The sequence below is a fragment of the Mus musculus genome, chromosome 10 (genome assembly GCF_000001635.26).
Source record: "Mus musculus strain C57BL/6J chromosome 10, GRCm38.p6 C57BL/6J".
Lineage (NCBI taxonomy): Eukaryota > Metazoa > Chordata > Mammalia > Rodentia > Muridae > Mus > Mus musculus.
In genome coordinates, this window is record NC_000076.6 from 86,094,023 (window position 1) to 86,115,105 (window position 21,083).

At 45.1% G+C, this 21,083-nt stretch overlaps 1 protein-coding gene and 1 long non-coding RNA gene across 7 annotated transcripts in view; one reads left to right on the forward strand and one right to left on the reverse strand.

Annotated features, from left to right (window-relative positions):
• Syn3 (synapsin III) overlaps positions 1 to 21,083 on the reverse strand; it is a 450,181-nt gene that overhangs the window by 45,277 nt on the left and 383,821 nt on the right. The window lies entirely within an intron of this gene.
• Positions 1,832 to 19,564, forward strand: 4930486F22Rik (RIKEN cDNA 4930486F22 gene). Its single transcript, NR_038024.1, has 3 exons — positions 1,832 to 1,863; positions 13,144 to 13,276; positions 19,166 to 19,564. It is a non-coding gene; the product is annotated as an RIKEN cDNA 4930486F22 gene (long non-coding RNA).

Consider the following 21,083-nt stretch of genomic DNA (forward strand, 5'->3'; position numbering starts at 1 on the left):
TTGCCACCGGGCATCATTCAGTTCCACCAGAGCCAATGTATGGTTTTGAAACCTTAGACCTTTGGTGACTTTTTTTTTTTTTTTTTAATCAAATGACCTAGCAGCAGTTGTATCTTGTGCTGCAGTTGAAAATGAATTCACTCACTGCCTTTTTTCTCCATGGTCTCACTAGGGAGGCAATACAATAGAAAGTTTGAAAATTCAGGCTGCAATCTCAGTCTCATCGCTTTCTTGAATGACCTTTGGAAAATTAATCAATGCCTCACTTCCCTCACGTGGCAGAATATAGGTAGCTTGTTGCTGGGCTGTTACTGAGCACTGCAGTTGAACATGATTCAAGACCCTACATGTCAACAAACCAGAAGACCGCTTAGCTCATCACAAGCACTCAACAGATGACATCATTCTTCTTATCTCATCCCTATAACATACCACCCAGCATAGGGCCTAGCACAAGAAACATTTGCTGAAGAGCCAGTGAAGGGGCTATTAGTGGAGACTGCGGGGTACAGGGGTGTGCAGGTACTGAGACCTGCATACCTCCACATCTAATCCATCTTCCCTTTGAGATGAATGCAGAAATGGGGTTCAGACCTTCCCCAGAAGCATGGTGCTTGAGCACACTTGAAGCTCACCGCATTGTTTCAGACCATTCAAAAACTTTATAGCAAGTGTTGGCCAGCTGCTCACTTTAGTCCAGTAAATTCCCATCATGTCTCCCTGGAAGACCAGGCTTAGGGAATGTTTCTTCCTGCTATGGCCAAAGCACACACTTTTTTTTTTTAAAATAAAGATAAACCCATAAGGTAGTTTACTGACCAGGGTTATTGGCCAACCAGCTAAAAGCTGAAGGACATTGACCAATAATGATGCCCAGTTCTGGGCAGTCATTCTATGGTCTTAACTTTTTGGCAAGGGGAGCTGGCAGGCCATTGGCAAACAGGCTACTCCTTGTTTGAGATAACAGAAGCATAATCATGGCCTACAAATGGAGACTTGTTTTCCTGTTTCTGTACCAGAGAGGCAGGCATCCAGCTCATTTCAAAGCCACAGCAGCATGCTAAGAAACTAGCTACATGGGGGGTCAGGCTTCCTGCTTACCTCCTAGGAAGGTTTTTTTTTTTCCATTTTTTATTAGGTATTTAGCTCATTTACATTTCCAATGCTATACCAAAAGTCCCCCATACCCACCCACCCCCACTCCCCTACCCACCCACTCCCCCTTTTTGGCCCTGGCATTCCCCTGTACTGGGGCATATAAAGTTTGCGTGTCCAATGGGCCTCTCTTTCCAGTGATGGCCGACTAGGCCATATTTTGATACATATGCAGCTAGAGTCAAGAGCTCCGGGGTACTGGTTAGTTCATAATGTTGTTCCACCTATAGGGTTGCAGATCCCTTTAGCTCCTTGGGTTCTTTCTCTAGCTCCTCCATTGGGAGCCCTGTGATCCATCCATTAGCTGACTGTGAGCATCCACTTCTGTGTTTGCTAGGCCCCGGCATAGTCTCACAAGAGACAGCTACATCTGGGTCCTTTCGATAAAATCTTGCTAGTGTATGCAATGGTGTCAGCGTTTGGATGCTGATTACGGGGTGGATCCCTGGATATGGCAGTCTCTACATGGTCCATCCTTTCATCTCAGCTCCAAACTTTGTCTCTGTAACTCCTTCCATGGGTGTTTTGTTCCCAATTCTAAGGAGGGGTATAGTGTCCACACTTCAGTCTTCACTCTTGCAGCAACTACACTTACAAAGCAGGAGTATGAACAGATTCTGGGGACCGGGGAGATGGTTCAGTCCAAAACTGCCTACTGCGCATGCCCAAGGACCTGAGTTCAACCGTCAGCGTCTATACAAAAGCCAGGTATGGTGGCACACACTTGTAATCCCAGAGCTGGGCGGGCAGATCCTTGTGTCTTTGCCCAATCAGCAAGTCCTAAGTCCCAGTGAGAGACCCTGTCTCTAAAATCAGGGAGGATGGCTCCAGAGGTTGTCCCCTGCCCTCCACATGCATGTGTACCTGCACACACCCGCTAGGCACAAGCTCCCCCCCCCCTCCCCCCGCCAGGAACAGGTTCTGAGTAACATTACTGTCAGGCCACACCCATGCTTTAGCTCAGCATCAGCCCTGGAGTCCTTCACCCAAAGCTTAGAGGAGATACACAGAAGTTACGAAAGCCCTAAGCTCGCGGCTCCCAAACTTTCTGGGTTTGTGTTGCCTCATTTAGGGGTTTATTTTAAAAAAAAATTCTTACGCCAAGATACCAGTTTTATTTATGAAGAGATTAAAGCTTAACAATTATTTACATCCTGATAAACTTGTTAAGTGTTCCAAGAATTCGCAATGAATATAATATTTCATGACGAAAGAACTTACAATTACTAATAGGGTGTGTAAATTTGTTGGATACTGAAGGAAACTCCCAAACCACGAGGCACCATCTCTCATTCCTTGCACCTCACTGAGCTTTTCACAGGGCACTTTTATTTAAAACACAGCCTCCACACATCCCCACCAACTGAAGATACAGTGCATTGGAAGGCACTCAGGATCCAGCCTAGGTGCCCTGAGCTTCACGGCTAGTCATTTGCACAGTGACCACTCATGGCTGGGAACTGGTGTGCTTTCTTTGAAAGCTCAGAATGGGCTGCGATGCCTCTAGTGCTCCAGGCTGCCTTGATGCAGTATGGGAAGTGTGACTTTATGTGATTGTTTTCCAGGTTCTTCCCAAGCCACAAGTAGCAGAAATCTTTGGAGGAGTGTCCCTGGAGGGAGGAACTAGCCAGTGGGCTAGATGATACTTCAAACCAGATCACACTTAAGGGAATTGAAAGACCAACCCTCCCCACTTTTATTCTGAAAGAGTCTTGCTTGCTATATAGCCTAGGCACAGACTATTGGGTCTCATACTTAGCTTCTGAGGGCTGCGATTACAGAGATGGGCCACTGATATTACTCTTCAGAGCATAATATAAGCTCTTTTCAAGACAAAGACACCAGAACCATGGTGTTGGTGTGTGTGTGTGTGTGTGTGTGTGTGTAAATAAAACTGGTTAGTGAGAGTAAGCTCACTATTTAGACTAATCCTTAAGCATATCTGAAACACACACACACACACACACACACACACACACACACACACACACACACACACATACACACACACACACACTTCCCAAATATGCATTAGAAGTATTTAGAGAGTTGGCATGACAGGGAATTGAAAGACCAACCCTCCCCACTTTTATTCTGAAAGAGTCTTGCTTGCTATATAGCCTAGGCACAGACTATTGGGTCTCATACTTAGCTTCTGAGGGCTGCGATTACAGAGATGGGCCACTGATATTACTCTTCAGAGCATAATATAAGCTCTTTTCAAGACAAAGACACCAGAACCATGGTGTTGGTGTGTGTGTGTGTGTGTGTGTGTGTGTAAATAAAACTGGTTAGTGAGAGTAAGCTCACTATTTAGACTAATCCTTAAGCATATCTGAAACACACACACACACACACACACACACACACACACACACACACACACACACATACACACACACACACACTTCCCAAATATGCATTAGAAGTATTTAGAGAGTTGGCATGACATTAGATCCCTTTAATCCCAGCACTTAATGGGCAGAGGCAGAAAGACAAAGAATTCTCGGTCATGCTTGACTATGCTCTGAGTTTAAGGTCAGTCAGGGCTACAAGAGACCCTATTTCTAGTATAAAAGTAGTTGAGGAACGGTCCCTGTCCCTGAGGAATTTATAGCCTGTATGGGGTAGGACCACAGGGGGACAGATAACTCAGCAGATGGTGATTAGAACCACTGAAGTGCAGAGGCAGGATGCTGGGGGCATGCACCACATAGACCCCGAACCCCGCAGAAAGCTTGCAGAGGGCCATGGTGAACTTGGCTCTCCTAGCAATTCCAGAGACTAAACTGTTCCGGAAGAAGTCTCCTGGTGGCCACTTTCCCTGGCCTCTAAGTGGAAAAGGGGGAACCCAGAATTCTGTCTGCGCCATTCAGTTCCTTTCTACAATGCTGGAAAGAAGCTGGGCCTAAGTCTCTACTGGTCCCTCCTACAATGTCTTAGAACCCTGGATGGAGACCAAGGAGATTAGCCACACTGGCCTTCAAGCTTACTTAGCCATCTATTTTAAAGAAAATGTACATTAATCTTGTATACTGTGTTGACTAATAATACCTTGTTTTGAAGAGGAAATGTCTAGGTAAAACAGTGGTAAAATAGGCTCTTGGCATATGTGAGGTCCTAAAGGCTATCTCTAGTACTGCAGGGGTGTAAGGGCTAAATAAAAAGACATAGTAGACGCTGATACGGGGATTTTACAGATAGCAGTCTTTTCCTATTCATTATTTGGAAAGAGCTTACTTTTTTGGCTTGTATTGAATGCTACTAAGCTGCCAGAAAGAGTCTCACCAGGTTTACTCATATCTCAGTCTTCAGAAACAATCTTAGGGGCTTCCGGCCATCATGTACCCAGACAAGCCCTGTCTCTGTAAACAACCATAAAACTGAGAACAATCTCAGAGGCGACTGTTTGTAGGAAGTGGAAGCAGACCATGCTAGGCTGTGGTGACTGAGAGGAAGGGACCTCTGGATAGGACCTCAAACAGACCGAGCTTTGGAGTATTGCATCTGCCGTCCTCCGCCTGGAAAGCTCCTCTCTCCTGTTTACAATATTCTCTGTCTTCATTCTTGGCTTGACTATCATGACTTTGGATGATTTTTCTGATAGCTCCACTGTATTTCTCTCTTTTTAAACAACCTATTTCTAGGACTGAGAGGGCTTTATAATAGTCTGTTTAATTACTCATTTATATGCTGGCTGCTTTTCCTACTAGGTCACAGTTTGCATATGACCCAGCACAGTATGCAGTAGGTGCCCAGTAAGTGACTACTGATGAAGTGAAAGGCAGAAGGAATGAATTAGTGTCCCTATGTCTCGGGGAGAGAGAGTTAGGAGCAACACGAGAGAGGGAAAATTCTTCTCCCCTTTTACAAATTTTATTGAAGCTAGGGACTTTGTAGGGTAAAATGTTTGATCGAAGCAACTTACAGGAGGAGGGGTTTGTTTTAGCTCACAGCTAAATACCACCCCCCACCACCCTGGGTGTCTTATGTATGTTCTATTGCTGTGAAGAGATACCATGACCAAAGCAACTCTTACAGAGTTATAGCTCTGAGAAGGCTTCATAAAGGATTGGGACTTGAAGGCAACACATTTTCTCATGGTGTGAACGTGAGCCACAAGCTCATGTGTTTGTTTGAACACTTGCTCCCGAGTGGGTGCCACTGTTCTGGGGGTCTGTGGAGGCTTTAGGAGACAGAGCCTGGATGGAAGATCTGAAACACAGGAAGAGAGGCGATTCTGGAGGGTGTTAGTTAGGCCTGACTTCTCCACTGAGCTCTCTCTGTTTCCTGATCCACTGTGATTTACTGAGATGTAACTGTGTCGGGAGCTCCCACTGCTAAGGACTGAGCATCAGCTGCCGGTTCCCTCCGCTCTTCCTGTAGTGGCTTGAAGGTGAATAAACTTATATATTTAAAGTGCTTGGACACCAGGGAGTAGAAGAACTATTGGAACGGTTTAGAAGGGATAGGAGGTGTGGCTTTGCTGGAGCAGGGGTGGCCTTGTTGCAGGAGGTGTGCCACTGGGCATGGACTTTGAGGATTCAAAAGGAATCTGTAAGCTTTCAGGACCATGATTGCTTTCCTCCCACCACGCTTCCTGCCTCAGTAATGCAGGACTAGCCTTTTGAATCTGTAAGCAAGCTCCTGATGACATTGTTTCTTTTATAAGAGTTGCCTTGGTCATGGTATCTCTTCACAGTAATAGAACAGTATACCAGACACTCACAGTGATGGGGGAAATTAAACTGTGAGCTAAAACAACCCCTCCTCCTGTAAGTTGCTTCTGTCAAACATTTTATCACAGTAAGTAACTAAGATCCATTTCCACTCAGTAAATCCTGCTGGGACTCTGAAAGGGCCACGTTGTCCCTCACACGTTGTAGATGAGGCCCAGACAAGTGAAGGACTTATTTGAGATCATCCAGCTTGAATTCAGAACGATGTCCTCCATACTACTTTGGCTTGAAGCAGGTGATTAACGCCACTTTTCTCCTTCCCATCCCTCTCCCGTTTACCCTCATCTGGCTCTTCTTTTACATGCTGTACCAACAGACAGGCTTAATGCTGGCATGGTGTTAGCATCTGAGAGCTTCATGGGGCAGGTGCCCAGTCTCTTCCTGGAAGGACTTGGGAGGTCAGACTCTGCCAGCCAAACTCCACTGCCAAAGCATCCCCCAGTTGGAATCATGGCCATGATGATTCAACTCAAGAGCTCCTTGGCCAAGGCAGTCTGTGCCAGAGGACCCCAGCATGGCTGTGGATCACAGCTGACTCACAGGGCAGGCTGCCACCATCCAAATCACCCACTCCACCTCTGGCTGGAGAGGCAAGCTGGGGAAACTGGGGTGGGACCCTGGGTTGGGGCATGTGACTCAGCCTCTGTTATAAATAATAATAATGACAATGGTCATAATAGCATCAATGATGGATGAAGACAGCTGCGCTTAATGAGTGCTTTTCATGTGCCAGGCACACATCCACAAGCCCCATAGTAATCCGTTTAGTCTTTGTAAGGATCCTATGGGGTTAGTACTATTATTCTCATTTTGTACATTAAAAGCCTGGGGCCAGCAAGGATATGGTACTGGCTGTGGGCCTCAGAGCTGGAACACAGAGGCGCTGACATTCCAACCCAAGTCTGTCTGACTCTAAGGCCTAGTTATTCATTGAACAAATATTTATGGAGCCCCAATTACAAGCCAGGCATTGTTGTAGGAACTGGGGGTGCAGCAGTCGGGCTGGAGGGGAAGAGCATCCACAAATAAATACAAGGTAGCTGGGTGGAGACGAGCATGGAGGGGGAAGTGAATTGGGCTGGGATGAGTAGGGATTACTAGGGGTCAGAATGGGGCCATTTCATATGGAGCTTTTTGGAGCTCTCTGAAATAAGGAGACATTGAACAGACACCTAAAGGGAGTACAAGGGTGAGTTCCATGCCTCTCTGATGGATCTTGGCAGAAAGCACAATGTGAAGGCTTGAAGCTGGAGGTGTTGGGTTAGACTTGCCAGACAGCATGGATATTGAGGTGGAGGCATGGAGGGAACCCAGGGAAGAATGGCAGGGGGCCATCAGATAGATAAGGGCAGGTCATGGTGGGTTTCAGAGCCCTTGAATGGATTTAAGGTTTTTATGAACGGTTTCAATGTGAGAAGGCAGAGGGGTCAGAAAGCTAGCTTAATTACCCAGTGAGAGATGACAGGGCCTTGAGCAAGAAAGGCAGGTAGGTTCTAGGATTACTGTAAAGGGGATGCAGAAGAGATTTGCTGATAGACAGAAGGCATGGCATGAAAAAAGGGGCAAACATGAAGGATGATGCCAGGATTGGAGTAGGGGCAAAAAAGGGGGGACGGATTTCTTCTCCCTCCTTTGGCCCTGCTCCAGTGAGATAGGTTGTAGGAAGTGCAGGTTAGGGGAAGAAGCCAAGTGCTCAGTTTTTTTTTTTTTTTTTTTACCTTTGAGGTGGTTATGGCCCAGTCCTTTGGGCAAGCCCACCTTCTTCCAGGTCTTTCTTGGACCTGGTGCATATGGATGAAAGGGCCCATACAGCTCCCGATGCTGACAGAAGACAGCATAGCATGGAGGAAATGTTCAACAGTGTAGGCATTCCTAAAGCCAGTGAGCTCCCAGCGAGACCAAGGCTTCAGTAAGTTCCCTAGGCCCACGGGCCCCAAGCTAGTTCCAAACGGAGTTTCCTTTTCTTTTCATTTCTCACTTCTGCCTCACCCACAATGGTCTAGAACTCACTCTGTAAGTCAAGACTAGCTTCTAACCAATGGTCATCCTCCTGCCTCAGACTCTCCAGTGCTGGGTGTAAGGACACTGAGCTAACACATGCCCAGTTTGAGGTGATTTTTTTTTTCTAGAGCCAAAAGTAAACTTACCTCAAAGTAATCTTGATCTAGAATGAGTGCAGGTGCAGGTTACGGCGGCCAGGCCTGCTCTGCTGGATTGAGAGTGTTCTTGCTGAAGTTCCTGTCAGCAGCAGGATTTTTCACTTGGGAAGAACTTAAGTACCCCAAGTCCTTTTCTTTGGCAGCACAGTGCCTTTGGGCGGGGCAAGAGATAACCAAGATAGTATCTTATTTTCAAGTTCTTGCAGCTTCCTTCAGTGTTAGGGAACATTCACCTGTCTGCTACTTATTTCTATACCTAGCCAGAGGGGGCGCATTATTGTATTTGGACTGGAGGAACTGATGAGAAACAGGGGAACCATGGTTCAGTCTATTCTCCTCTTTTCTTTTGGTATCTGTCTTTCCCATGGAGATTTCCCATGCAATTTGCTTTTCTTCTTCAGATCAGGCTTGCAAAGCAGAAGGCTGACCTGCAGGCTGACACTGGCTAGGTAAAGCGTCATAACTATGCTTGCAGGTAAAGGGATAACATCATCTTGGGGGATTTGGGTTCCTCTCTAAAAGTGGCTACGTATTTTTAACCTTTGCATCTACCCTAATGTTCTCAAAATGACGAGATAAACCCATTGAACTGTATTGCCAAGCTTATCTGACCTCAAACTCACTTACCCTAGTGTTTCCTGTAGATATGGAATAGGATCTGTTCTCCCTGATACCTACAGGAAATCATTACTTTCTATAGCCGATTGACTTAACACCTCTGCCAACTTAATTGTTGAACGTATTGACTTATGATCGTTATTCTGTGGCTACTTTCACACATCCCCTTCCAGAGTGGAACACATCACCCCTGGTATCTTGGATCCACACTCCTGGATCAATCTCACTCATATTTGCTTTGAATAACACGTTTTTCTTTTTCCTTTAAGGCAACATGGGGCCCAAAGACCATCCACATCCATAAAAGGAGTTTCTGTGACTGGTGCTGATAACACCAGAAGCTCACTGTGTCTCCTGAGCATGATGTTGGCTTAGTGGATGCTGGTAGCTGTCTTCTGTGTTCTATACTTCTCTTTATGCGGCTGTTGTTATCTGCAGATCCTTTCGTTTCAAAACATTTATGAGAATCTTTATTTGCTAACATTAACAGTTTCCTCTTGCCACTATTACCTAAACAAACAAACAAACAAATCCGTTTTTGTTTTCTTCTCTTGTTGATCACAACATTGTACATTTTAGCACAGACATTCTACGAGTGTCTGTTCATAAAGACACTGATGGTAAAAGGGTTTTGTTTCCTCCAGACCAAGAGAGTGTGAGAAAGCATGAGTAGATGACCAATCATTTCTTTCTACGTTGTGGAACAATTGGGTCAGTGTTTTTATTAAGTCTTCTCTAGAAGTTTGGTAGAATACAGCAGTGAATCTTGGAGTATAAACTGCTATATTCACCATGGAAATCAAATTGTGTGCACATACAAACACAATTGAGTGAATGTCATCATTTAAAAATATATTATTTTATTTTTTCATCTTTCCTGGAAATGGTGCTGTAAAAATTTAATTCAAACGCATCAAGATGAAGATATCTTGAAGGAGTTTTTCCTTTCACCGTGTGATTTCTAGGGATTGAACTCGGGTCTTTAGCCTTGGTGGTAGATGCTTTTACTAGCTAAGGTATCTTGCTAGCCCCAGAAATTGCCTTTAAATACTTTTTACAATCTGAGGTTTAATGCCCCTGTTATAAAGCAAAGAGAAACAGCCCGTTTCTGTTGACAATACAATATTTCCTTCTAGCTATTAATCCAGTGTTTTCCACCTAAATGACTATTCACTATGGGTAATATCCTGGGCTTGGTGCAATTTCTCTGACCCTAACTGAAATCTGCTTTTCACCCTTTGTCACTCACTGCTCCTCTGTGACCACTGGCCTTGCCATGAGGATAGCAAGCTCTGTAAATAACTCTTCAGGCTGTCTTGTTCTGTGCTCAAAGCCATCCTTGTTCAGTCTCCCCTGGAGTCTGGGAATTTGACCTTCAGGCTAGGAATCAAGTTGGCAGAGTAGAGCAGCATCATTCACCCATGAAATGACCCCTCCAGGATGGACCAGGTTCTCTGCTAGCACTTGCCTGTCTGGTCTTTCATAGGAGTGCCTGGCACATGAACAGCTCTGCTCCCTTCCAAGCCTCATTAAATGCATTTCATACTCCTTCCTGTCTTGCCTGATGGATGGGAGAATAAAGGTGACTCAGTGCTTATGAGGCTGAACTCAGCTTGTTTGCAATAATAAGCAGAGGTGGCAGATGCTGGCCTGTGTTTCTCTTAGGACTTTTCATTGCCTCAGGCCACATCTCCAGGTGGCTTCCCAGAGCTTTCCATTTGGAGCTTCTGATTGGGCTTTCCTGGGAAGGCCACAGGACCCAAGAAGATGAAAAAAAAACACAGCCAGTGGGTCCCTGGAAGGGACCTCACTGGGTCTCTTACACTCTGGACTCTTAAAAGTTAACCATAAGGGTTAAGGGTTTAGGTGAGAAAAGTCAACCAAGAAGGAGATGGCTCAGTGGACTATCAAATGTCTAGCATTTTCAAGGACCTGGTTTGATTCTAAGGACTAAAAAGAAAAAGAATTAATCAAGCATGCCCACCCCCAACAAACAAACAAACAAACAAACAAACCCCCAAACCCCAGATCACTTGGCTTTGGACTGTGTCTTAGTTTGGGTTTTACTGCTGTGAAGAGATATTATGACCATGGCAACTCTTATAAAGGGCAACATTTAATTGGAGCAAGCTTATGGCTTCAGAAGTTTAGTCCATTATCATCATGGCAGGAAACATAGTGACATGCAGGCAGACATGGTGTTGGAGAAGAAACTATAGTTCTACATCTTGATCCACAGGCAGCAGAAGGAGACTGTGTGCTGCACTGGCCTTAACTTGAGCACAGGAGACCTCAAAGCCCTCCTCAATAGTGACATACTTCCTCCAACAAGACCACATATTCAAAAGTGCTACTCTCTATGACCAAGCATTCAGACACATCAGTCTATGGGGGCCATTCCTATTCAAACCACCACAAACTATGACTCAGGAAATGAAAGATTGGCTTCCAGTGGAGTGGTTACCATTGTTAATTTTAGAGGTACTACAGGTCACATGATTAGCTAAGCAACCATGCGCAGTCCTCAAGGCAGGGTTTAGTACATGCAGCCAATAAACGCAGGCAGGGAAGGAAAGACATGCCAGCTGGAAGTACACTAGAACACTAGTGGATGTAGCTCCAAGCTGAAAATAAGCCACTTACCCCACTTTAGGGAAACCTGAATTAGAAAGATAACCCACTCTCATAAATGGGCTGATTTCATTTGGCATACATTCTTGCATTAAAATAAAACTCAATCAGATGTCAAACACCAGCAATTGTTCTATTGCTCTTACAAGGAAAGAAATTTAAGACAAATTTATGCCCATGGGTATATGTGTGTGCATGCTCATGTGTGTATATGTTCATATGTGTTCATGTTTGTGTTGTGTATGTGTGTGTGAAGGCCATAGGACAGCATCTGGTGTCATCTTCAGTGATGCAGTCCCTCTCTTGGAAACAAGTTTCCTTATTTATCTGCTATTCATCACTAAGACCTGGCCGGCTGGCTGGACTTGGGCCTATTTTATGAGAATGTTATTTTATCAACTTTTCACGTTGCTGTGGCACAATACCTGACCGAAGTGACAAAAGAGGGAAGATTTGTACTGGCTCATGATTTCAAACAGTCACAGTCCAACATGGTGATGAAGGCATGGAAGTAGGAGCATGTTGGTCTATGGTAAAGGCTTCTTTTTGTTCATATACATGATGCGCCTGGAAGCAACGGCTGTAGGCTGGAACTAAAGGGAGGTACAACCTGCAAAGGTATGCCAGTCAGGCCCTACCCCATAAGGGCTCCACAACCTTTAACAGAGCCCCACATGCTAAAGTCTGAGAGTTGCAAGTATGATCCCACTGGGTAGTCTAGAGTCAAGCCATAGCAGCACTAATCCCATTCAAGATCCCTCATGACCAGGTCACGTTTCAAAATGCTCTCACCTCCCAATACCATCACCTTCACATATGAAACATTTGGGTGTCACATTATAAGTATCCAGACCATAGACAGACAACAAGGTAGGCAGATATCAGGTAGACAGTGTGCAAAGGGCACAGCAGGAGAGAGGTGCTCTGCTATGCACGGCTTGCATGCTCAGTTATCGCCCAGAAGCTCATCAGCCAGACCAGCTTGGTAGATAGAACTGCATTTCATGCACATCTAGGATTTATCAAGTCACACCTTCTTCCCAGGCCACTAGTAAGAAGGAAATCAGATGAGACTTCATGTGGAGCATAAAGAAAGCTACAAGCTCTGGGTGAAGCTGATTGACATTCAGCTTAAATACTGTAATCTGGAATGAGATATTCTCTCTCTCTCTCTCTCTCTCTCTCTCTCTCTCTCTCTCTCTCTCTCTCTCTCTCTCTCTCTGTGTGTGTGTGTGTATGCCCCTCATCATCTCTCAGTTTCTCCAAACTGGTCTGGTGGTTATTTTATCTATCTATCTATCTATCTATCTATCTATCTATCTATCTATCTATCTATCTATCTATCTATCTATCCATCTGCCTTAGAATAGATTCTTTAAGACCAGAAGGCACTGATGTGAACATTGGTCTTGGCATCAGGTCACTGTATGCTGTTCAGTGTTGAACTCTGGGAACTTCCTCTCTTATCTCCACCTCGCTCTCCTCATCTGTAAATGGAGTTCATCATTATAAACATGCCTTCTAGAGTGACTAAAGATATAGTAAAGTCAAACATATCCACAGAACAATGAATGTCAGCTGTCTGTCACACCTCCATAATAAAGGCTCTCTTGAGATTGTTTATTTATTTATTGTAGAGTCCAATACACATTAATATCATCTAAGTTACTTTATGCATGGGACTTTTTTTTTTATTGGCATGGGCTTCTCTCTCCTGGTCCTCTGTGGGTTGTACCAAGGATGTGCTAGGTACAGCAATCCAGAGCTGTCTCACCTTGAAGCTTCTACAGTTAACTGAATATGGTGTTTAAACCTTCTCTATATGTTTCTCTGCCTTTTAGGGAGTTGGTGAAAATATGCTGACTTGCTTTAAAAACTGAGAGTGTTTGTCTACAGCCAAAGACAGACAGTGGGGGTGGAATTCCTCCTCGCCCACTTGACTCCCTTATGAACTTCTGGGATATTAAAGGCCAGGTAAACATGTTTGAAAAATAATACAGTGTGTGTGTGTGTGTGTGTGTGTGTGTGTGTGTGTGTGTGTGTGCATGTCCCTTGGGATGTGACTCATGCACTAAGTGAAAATGGTGAGAAAGTTGTATGTATTGAGGTTTGGGAAATTAGAGGTCAGTGGTCAACTGAACACGGTAGCTGAGCCCTTCCTACATGTTTCCTGGCCTTTTAGGGAGTTAGTTGACTTGCCTAAAACATGTTTTCCTTTCCATTTCCGATTAAAGAGTTTAGTCTGAGTTTAAAGCGGAAGTGGAAGCTGTACAGGTTTCTCTCTGGGTGAGGAGGGAAGGGACTGCAGTAGGTTCTAGGAAGAGGGAGCAGAGAAGGCACAAGTTACAAGCTGTTATTGTGGGTGTGCTGCCTACAATGGCAACTTAGAGAAGAGCCTTGGCGTGTGAAGATCCTTTGAAGGCATTGGAACGACTCTCACTTTTGGCAGATGAAGCAATGGGTACACAGGTCAGACTAGGTGACACACAGTGTTACATGTAGGCTAAGAATAAGATAAGTATCAGTTGTATTCTGGGCCTGGCACCAGCTTCCTTCTGCCAGTGATCCTCAGTACACGATGCTGACGGCTGCAGGGTGATACAGATGGACACAAACCCTTGAGTGACAGTTTAATAGCCTGACATGAGTTTCTATGTGCACCAGGAAATTGGTTCTGGCTTGGAAACTCATAACCTATCTGTTCACAGATCAGATACCTGAAGATCCAGCTGTGTGGGAGGCTGAGACAGCAGAATGGCTTGAGCCCATGGGTATGAGATCAGTCTAGACAACACTGTGAGATCCTGTCTCAAACAAAAACCCCATCAAAAACAAAACAAAAACCCCTTCAGTGCCTACAGTAGTGATATTAGATACTATTTTACCAGTGTGTTTTAGTTGTGCTGAGGTTGGAACCCAGAGGCTAACCCATGACTGATAGGAACTCTGTTATTATTGTCGGCTGTGGTGGCACATGCCTTTGATCCCAGCTGTCAGGAGGCAGAAGCAGGTGGAATTCTGTGAGTTCAAGGCCAGCCTGGTCTATATAGAAAGATCTGGGCCAACCAGAGCTATATAGTGAAGCCCTGCTCTGACACTGAACTACATCTCCAGCCCTAAGATGTCAATGAGACGTGCTTGGTGGTACAGTGCTTCCCTGTGAGCAGGTAACCTGTGGGGCATAAAAGCTCACAGCTATGTTTATTGCTAGGGTGCATGATACCATGGGTCAGAGTCAGGACAGCCTTTTGGTTCCTGCTAGAATCTGGGACATTTTAGATTTGAAGAGGGGTAAACTTTTCCAGAGTTTCTGGAAATTTTCTATCATGTTAGACCTGTTCTTGCTTGAGCTGCCTAACCCAGGGCACAAGCAGTCTGAGGTACAAATGAGTTACAGAGGTTAGACGAGGTACCAGTGAGTGGCTGCCCCCTCACCTGGGCCTGTGAGAATGGTACCCACATAGGTCTTTAAGGCTGAGCTCAAAACCACAATTAAAACTTAAATCAGGAATGGGGACATGGTTCTGTGATTAAAACTTTACCATAAAAGTGCAAGGATCTGAGTTTGTTTGGTAGAAATCATGTAAAGCTGGGTGTGGTCCAGTGTTCCTACGATGAGATGGGAGGCAGGGACAAGAGAATCCCTGGATGCTCATAGGTCAACCCAGCAGCGAACAAAGAGACCCTGCCTCAGACAAGTTGGAAGGTGAGGACTGGTGCCTAAGGTTGTCTCTGGATTTCCACATGTGTGCCTCACATACATGCGCCTACACCTACAGGCACATGCACATGCATACATACCATACACATACACGCAGATTGAAACTAGTAAACTAAAAGACTATGAGGGAACCCCATATGCTAGAACTAAAATAAATCGCATGAAAACTCCAACTTTACTGGGAGTGCCAACGTAAGGGACCAATGATAAGCTAGTCCAACCTAATGAGTTCCTTCTAGAATCAGAATCCTCAAGAGGGCAGCTGCTGTGTTTGCTCACCACTGTGTTTCAGTGTCTAGGACTCCACCTCTCGCTAAGTAGATGCGTGACAAGTGTAAAGGCTCAGCTCCTAGGCGACTGCCTGCCCCACGTTTCATTGCTGGGCATTTACTGTCCAGAGCTGCAGGTTAGGGGTGTGAGCTTTGGGCTCTACCCTCATGAGTGGATGAACCCACTCACGGATGAACAGCTTACCAAGGGAGCAGCTTGGTTACAAAGGCAGGCTTCCTTTGGTACCATGAGCTGTCTGGGTGGCTCAGAAGGAGTTTCTTCTATCTTAACTTGTTAGGACAGGCATGTGGGGTGGCAGGACAGGCTGTGAAGACCCTATCGGCTTTCAATCATACAGGAGGGCAATGGAGGCTGAGTCTGAAAGAACCCAGGAGACTCAGGCATTTTCTCTCCCCAGCTCCACATTAGACTCAATCTTCCTATCTCAGCTTTCTGAGCACCGAGACTCCTGCCATAAACCTACGCACTCAGCCTCCTTTCTCTTCATGGCTTTATATGTCTATCACAAACTAAAACTATTGAATTAAAATCACAGTGAATATGAAACCATTATTATTTATTTTGTAACTGAAGATATAATAGGGCCCTAGACCTTACTAGGCCCCCCAGACCTTAGCACAACTGACCCCATGATGGAAGTACCTTTCAGGCTGTAAAACTTAGCATGCAGATAACACCACCAGCCAGAACTAAAAACAAAAGCCAGTCCATCAAAGTCCATAGTTATGGGAAACTCTCTAAATGCACTAACCTTGCTTTTTAGCTTCTGTGGTTCTGCATTTTGCTAACTGTTCTTGTTAACTGAACTATGTCCACCCAGAACATAGGACTTTGTGTTTAAAAGCTCACCCTAAGAAAGGCTCAGTGTTTCACTGTGATCCGGAGCACCCAGTATTGGTTGCAGAGTTCCTATTGGCTTAAACTCAAGCCCGAGTAGTCTGCTCTGGTGGACATGCCACAACAGTAGGCTCCACGTAGGGTTCATAGGGAAGGAGAATTCTGATGTAACCCCGTCCACTCAGCCCCCTCAGCTTGAAGGAGAGACTGAAGCCTGGGGGCAGGGCACAACTGGGAGGGAAGAGGAAGGAAAACGGAGGTGGAAAGTATGGTAATGGTTAGGACCCCTGACCTCCCCTGACCCCTTCAGGGCCTCTTTCCTTGATGAGGAAGGCGTGTGCTCAAAAATCATTATTCACCAGGGGACAAAAATCCCCACCTGGTTAGCACCCGAATGAGACCAACGAAGGCTGCAGGGCTGAGCAGGATGTGGCCCTGCCTGCTACACCTCTGATCTCCTTTCTTACTCCCACACCTTCGTCATCCTCCAGATTCTAGAACTCACAAGAATCAAGACCGCCTTGGGCTACTGCCCTCACTAGCCCCTCTGCTTGCAACGCTGTTTCTGTAGACAGTCACACAGGCTGTGGACAGGCTCTGCGCCATTGCTCCCCACCCAGGGAAGCCCCCAGGGGTCATCCAACAAGAATCAGCTCTGCTGAACAAAGAATTCTCACCCAAGGACTACTGAAAGGCTGAGAAACACCTGAAAAAAAATGTTCAACATCCTTAATCATCAGAGAAATGCAAATCAAAACAACCCTGAGATTCCATCTCACACCAGTCAGAATGGCTAAGATCAAAAATTCAGGTGACAGCAGATGCTGGCGAGGATGTGGAGAAAGAGGAACACTCCTCCATTGTTGGTAGGATTGCAAGCTTGTACATACAACCACTCTGGAAATCAGTCTGGCGGTTCCTCAGAAAATTGGACATAGTACTACCAGAGGATCCCGAAATACCTCTCCTGGGCATATATCCAGAAGATGTTCCAACAAGTCAGAAGGACACATGTTCCACAATGTTCATAGCAGCCTTATTTATAATAGCCAGAAGCTGGAAAGAACCCAGATGCCCCTCAACAGAGGAATGGATACAGAAAATGTGGTACATTTACACAATGGAGTACTACTCAGCTATTAAAAAGAATGAATTTACGAAATTCCTAGGCAAATGGATGGACCTGGAGGGCATCATCCTGAGTGAGGTAACCCAATCACAAAAGAACTCAAATGAAATGTACTCACTGATAAGTGGATTTTAGCCCAGAAACTTAGTATATCGAGATATAAGGTACAAGATGCAAAACACATGAAACTGAAGAAGAACGAAGACCAAAGTGTGGACACTTTGCTCCTTCTTAGAATTGGAAACAATCACCCATGGAAGGAGTTACAGAGACAAAGTTTGGAGCTGAGACAAAAGGATGGAACATCTAGAGACTGCCATATCCAGGGATCCATCCCATAATTAGCCTTCAAACGATGACACCATGGTATACACTAGCAAGCCTTTGTTGCAAGGACCGTGAAATAGCTGTCCCTTGTGAGACTAGGCCGGGGCCTAGCAAACACAGAAGGGGATGCTCACAGTCAACTATTGGATGGATCACAGGGCCCCCAATGGAGGAGCTAGAGAAAGTATCCAAGGAGCTAAAGAGATCTGCAACCCTGTAGGTGCAACAACATTATGAACTAACCAGTACCCCGGAGCTCTTGACTCTAGCTGCATATGTATCAAAAGATGGCCTGGTAAGCCATCACTGGAAAGAGGCCCATTGGACAGGCAAACTTTATATGCCCCAGTACAGGGGAACTCCAAGGCCAAAAAGTGGGAATGGGTGGGTAGGGGAGTGGGGGGGAGGGTATGGGGGACTTTTGGGATAGCATTGGAAATGTAATTGAGGAAAATACCTAATAAAAATATTTTTAAAAAATCATGTCATCTTTAAGATTTCTCCCTAGAGAGAGATGAAAAAGGCAGGAATAGGCCTGCTATGATGGCACTCAGCGCTCAGGCAGAGGCAGAGAGGCAGAGAGGCAGAGAGGCAGAGAGGCAGAGAGGCAGAGAGGCAGAGAGGCAGAGAGAGGCAGAGAGGCAGAGAGAGGCAGAGAGGCAGAGAGAGGCAGAGAGAGGCAGAGAGGCAGAGAGAGGCAGAGGGGCAGAGGGGCAGAGAGGCAGAGAGAGGGGGGGGGGGGCAGAGAGGCAGAGAGGCAGAGAAGCAGAGGAGGAGGTGGGCAGATCTCTATGTTCAAGGCCAGCCTGGTTTACAAAGATAGTTTCAGACCAGTCAAGGTTACATGGTGAAATGGCCCCAAAACTAAAAGAAAAGAAGAAAGAAAAGCAGAAAAGAGTGAGCATGCCTGTGGTATAATACACAGCCAGGCATCTATGAACTGTAGGGTCCTAAATACCGCCAGCAACTGGACTTGCGATAGTGGTACTCACATAGGTCTTTATCCCCAAATCATAATGAAAGTTAAACCACTGCCTTCTGAGATAGTGTTGCCTTTTGCTAAGTTACATTTACACATCTGTGCACTCACACATAGGAGCATCTTCATAGATAGTAGTACACCGAGAAAACTTACACATGTGTACACTCATATATAGAAACATGTTTATATGTAGGACACACACAAACATGCAAACGCATGAATATTACATGTATACATGTGACAAAAATACTGCATAAAATCATATTAAAACCAGAACGTAGCATGTAAATGAAACAAGTGAATTGTGTGTTTGGACTTGGGTGCCTTTCCCAAATATCTCATTACCAGATACTAAGCTAAGTGCAGTTGTCAGAGTGACAGCTGCATGACAGGGTGCACAGACAACCTGAAGCACAGGGCCTAGCACCTCGGATTGCTCAATGAATGGTTTACACGTGACTGTTTTATCTAGGTCACTTCAAATTTAAAATGCTCACCTTTCTACTGCAAGCCTACTTTACATTTAATATAACATGTTTAATACTTAATACATATTTAATACATTTTGTTTTGTAGTGAACCAGTATTCACGCCATGGGTTTGAAATGGAACATCCAATCGATTCAATGGGCCATGGACCATGAACAACAATTTAAAAATGAAACCCTGGAACAGAAAGTATGAGGACACCTTGCACATAGTGAGGCAGGCGTGGCTCTGGGATACTTAGCTCAGTATTTTGGAATTAGGTGGCAGGGAAGTATGTGTTAGTTATTGGCATCTGTGCTACTAAATTTTGAAAAAGTGTTATATTAAGCCAGGGATTAGTAAGCCTGTTTGTAAAGTTCAATAGAAAACATTCTAGACATTCCAGGCCATAAAACTACTCAAGTAATTTTGCACTCAAGCGCAAAAACAAGTTCTTCATGTTTATCAATAAGCAGGGCCGTGTTACAATAAAACTTTATCAACAAAGCCCAATGTATGTGAGTATAGCATTTGGATGCAGTAGCAGTTTGCTGAGCCTTGCAGTAGCCTTGGGCTGTGCCTTATTAATGTTTAGATCTGAAAAGCCTCCCACAGGCTCACATTTTGAATGCTCAGTTCCCCATCTTAGGGTGGTATTTTGAAGACCGTGAATTCTAAAAGAGGTGGAGTCTGGTTCAGTAAAAGGTCGTTAGGAGTGGGCTCTTGTAGATTGCAGTTGCTTCTGGGTTTGACTGACATCCTCAGCTTTCATATGAGGAGTGTCTATCACAGGCTCCCACAGCCATGAAACACCCTGTCATGATGGACTGAGACCCTCTGAACCTTGGGCCTCCCTCATACACCTTTCTCCCCTTATGTTACTTCTGTCAGGCATTTTATCACAGATTCAAGAAAATTCACAAATATATTTGCGGAAATAGTCACTAAGCATTCACCAACTCCTCAGCTTAAAATAGTTGGGCATCACATTTATCAATATTTATTAGATAAATGCAAGAGCCATTAGCTTTTTGGATTGCCATAACAAAATACCTTTGGCGGTACAATTGATGAACAACAGTCACCCATGACTCACAGTTCTGGATTGGAACACCCAAGATCTAGATGAGGAGGGTTTTATAGAGGAGCCTTTTCCTGTGTCTACACACTGTGGAAGGGGATAGTGCATTTCCATGGCTTCTTTTGTAACTCTATTCACGAGGGTGGGTCCCTCATGTTCTAATCACTTCCTCGAGGACATGCCTCTCCAACATGACTTTGAGAGACGCATAAAGGCCCAACTTATAAATTCTGGAAGGATCCCAGCATTAAGGCCATCACAAGCCACTGGGCTCAAACCCTCAAACCCTTTGCCCTTCTTCCAAGCCTTCTGAAGTCCAGAGAGCAGAGCCTAAAGTATGGTCACACCCTGCTGCCTGTTTAGACGCTGCCAGGGGTGGGAAGAGGAGGGGAGGGCCATGATGGCAAGTTTAATGGACTATTTGGGAGTTAATTATCTTGCTTATTGTTTTGGACTCCTTTCCTCTTTTGCTTTTAATAAATCAAATCTCCTGGTGCTGGTGATGAGTGCTCGGGTCACTGATTCTTTAGCTCACATTTTTACTGCACAGAGCTGAGTGTGAGATTGAATGGAAGGGAAGGGAGGCACCGAACAAATGTCAGCCCCACGGGCAACACCTCCTCCTCCCAGTTCCTACTCATTGTGCAGGGAAAAGGACTTGTTTTCAACTGCTCCGGGCCCTGGCCCAGGCAGGGAGAGAGCTGAAGACAGGAGCACATCTTATATACCCTGGCTGGTCATCTGCTAGGTGAGAAGGAGGGTCAGTCTTAGAATTCAAAATGGTCTTGAACAGAGTTCTGCTAACTGATACCTGAGTGCTAAGACAGGCCTGTGGCCTATTTTGATGCAGTTCAAAGTTGGTGTTTACAAGCCCAGAGTAGTGGGATAAAGATCAAGGGACTGGTGCTGGTGAATCACAAAGTTTGATGCCAGATTAGGATACAT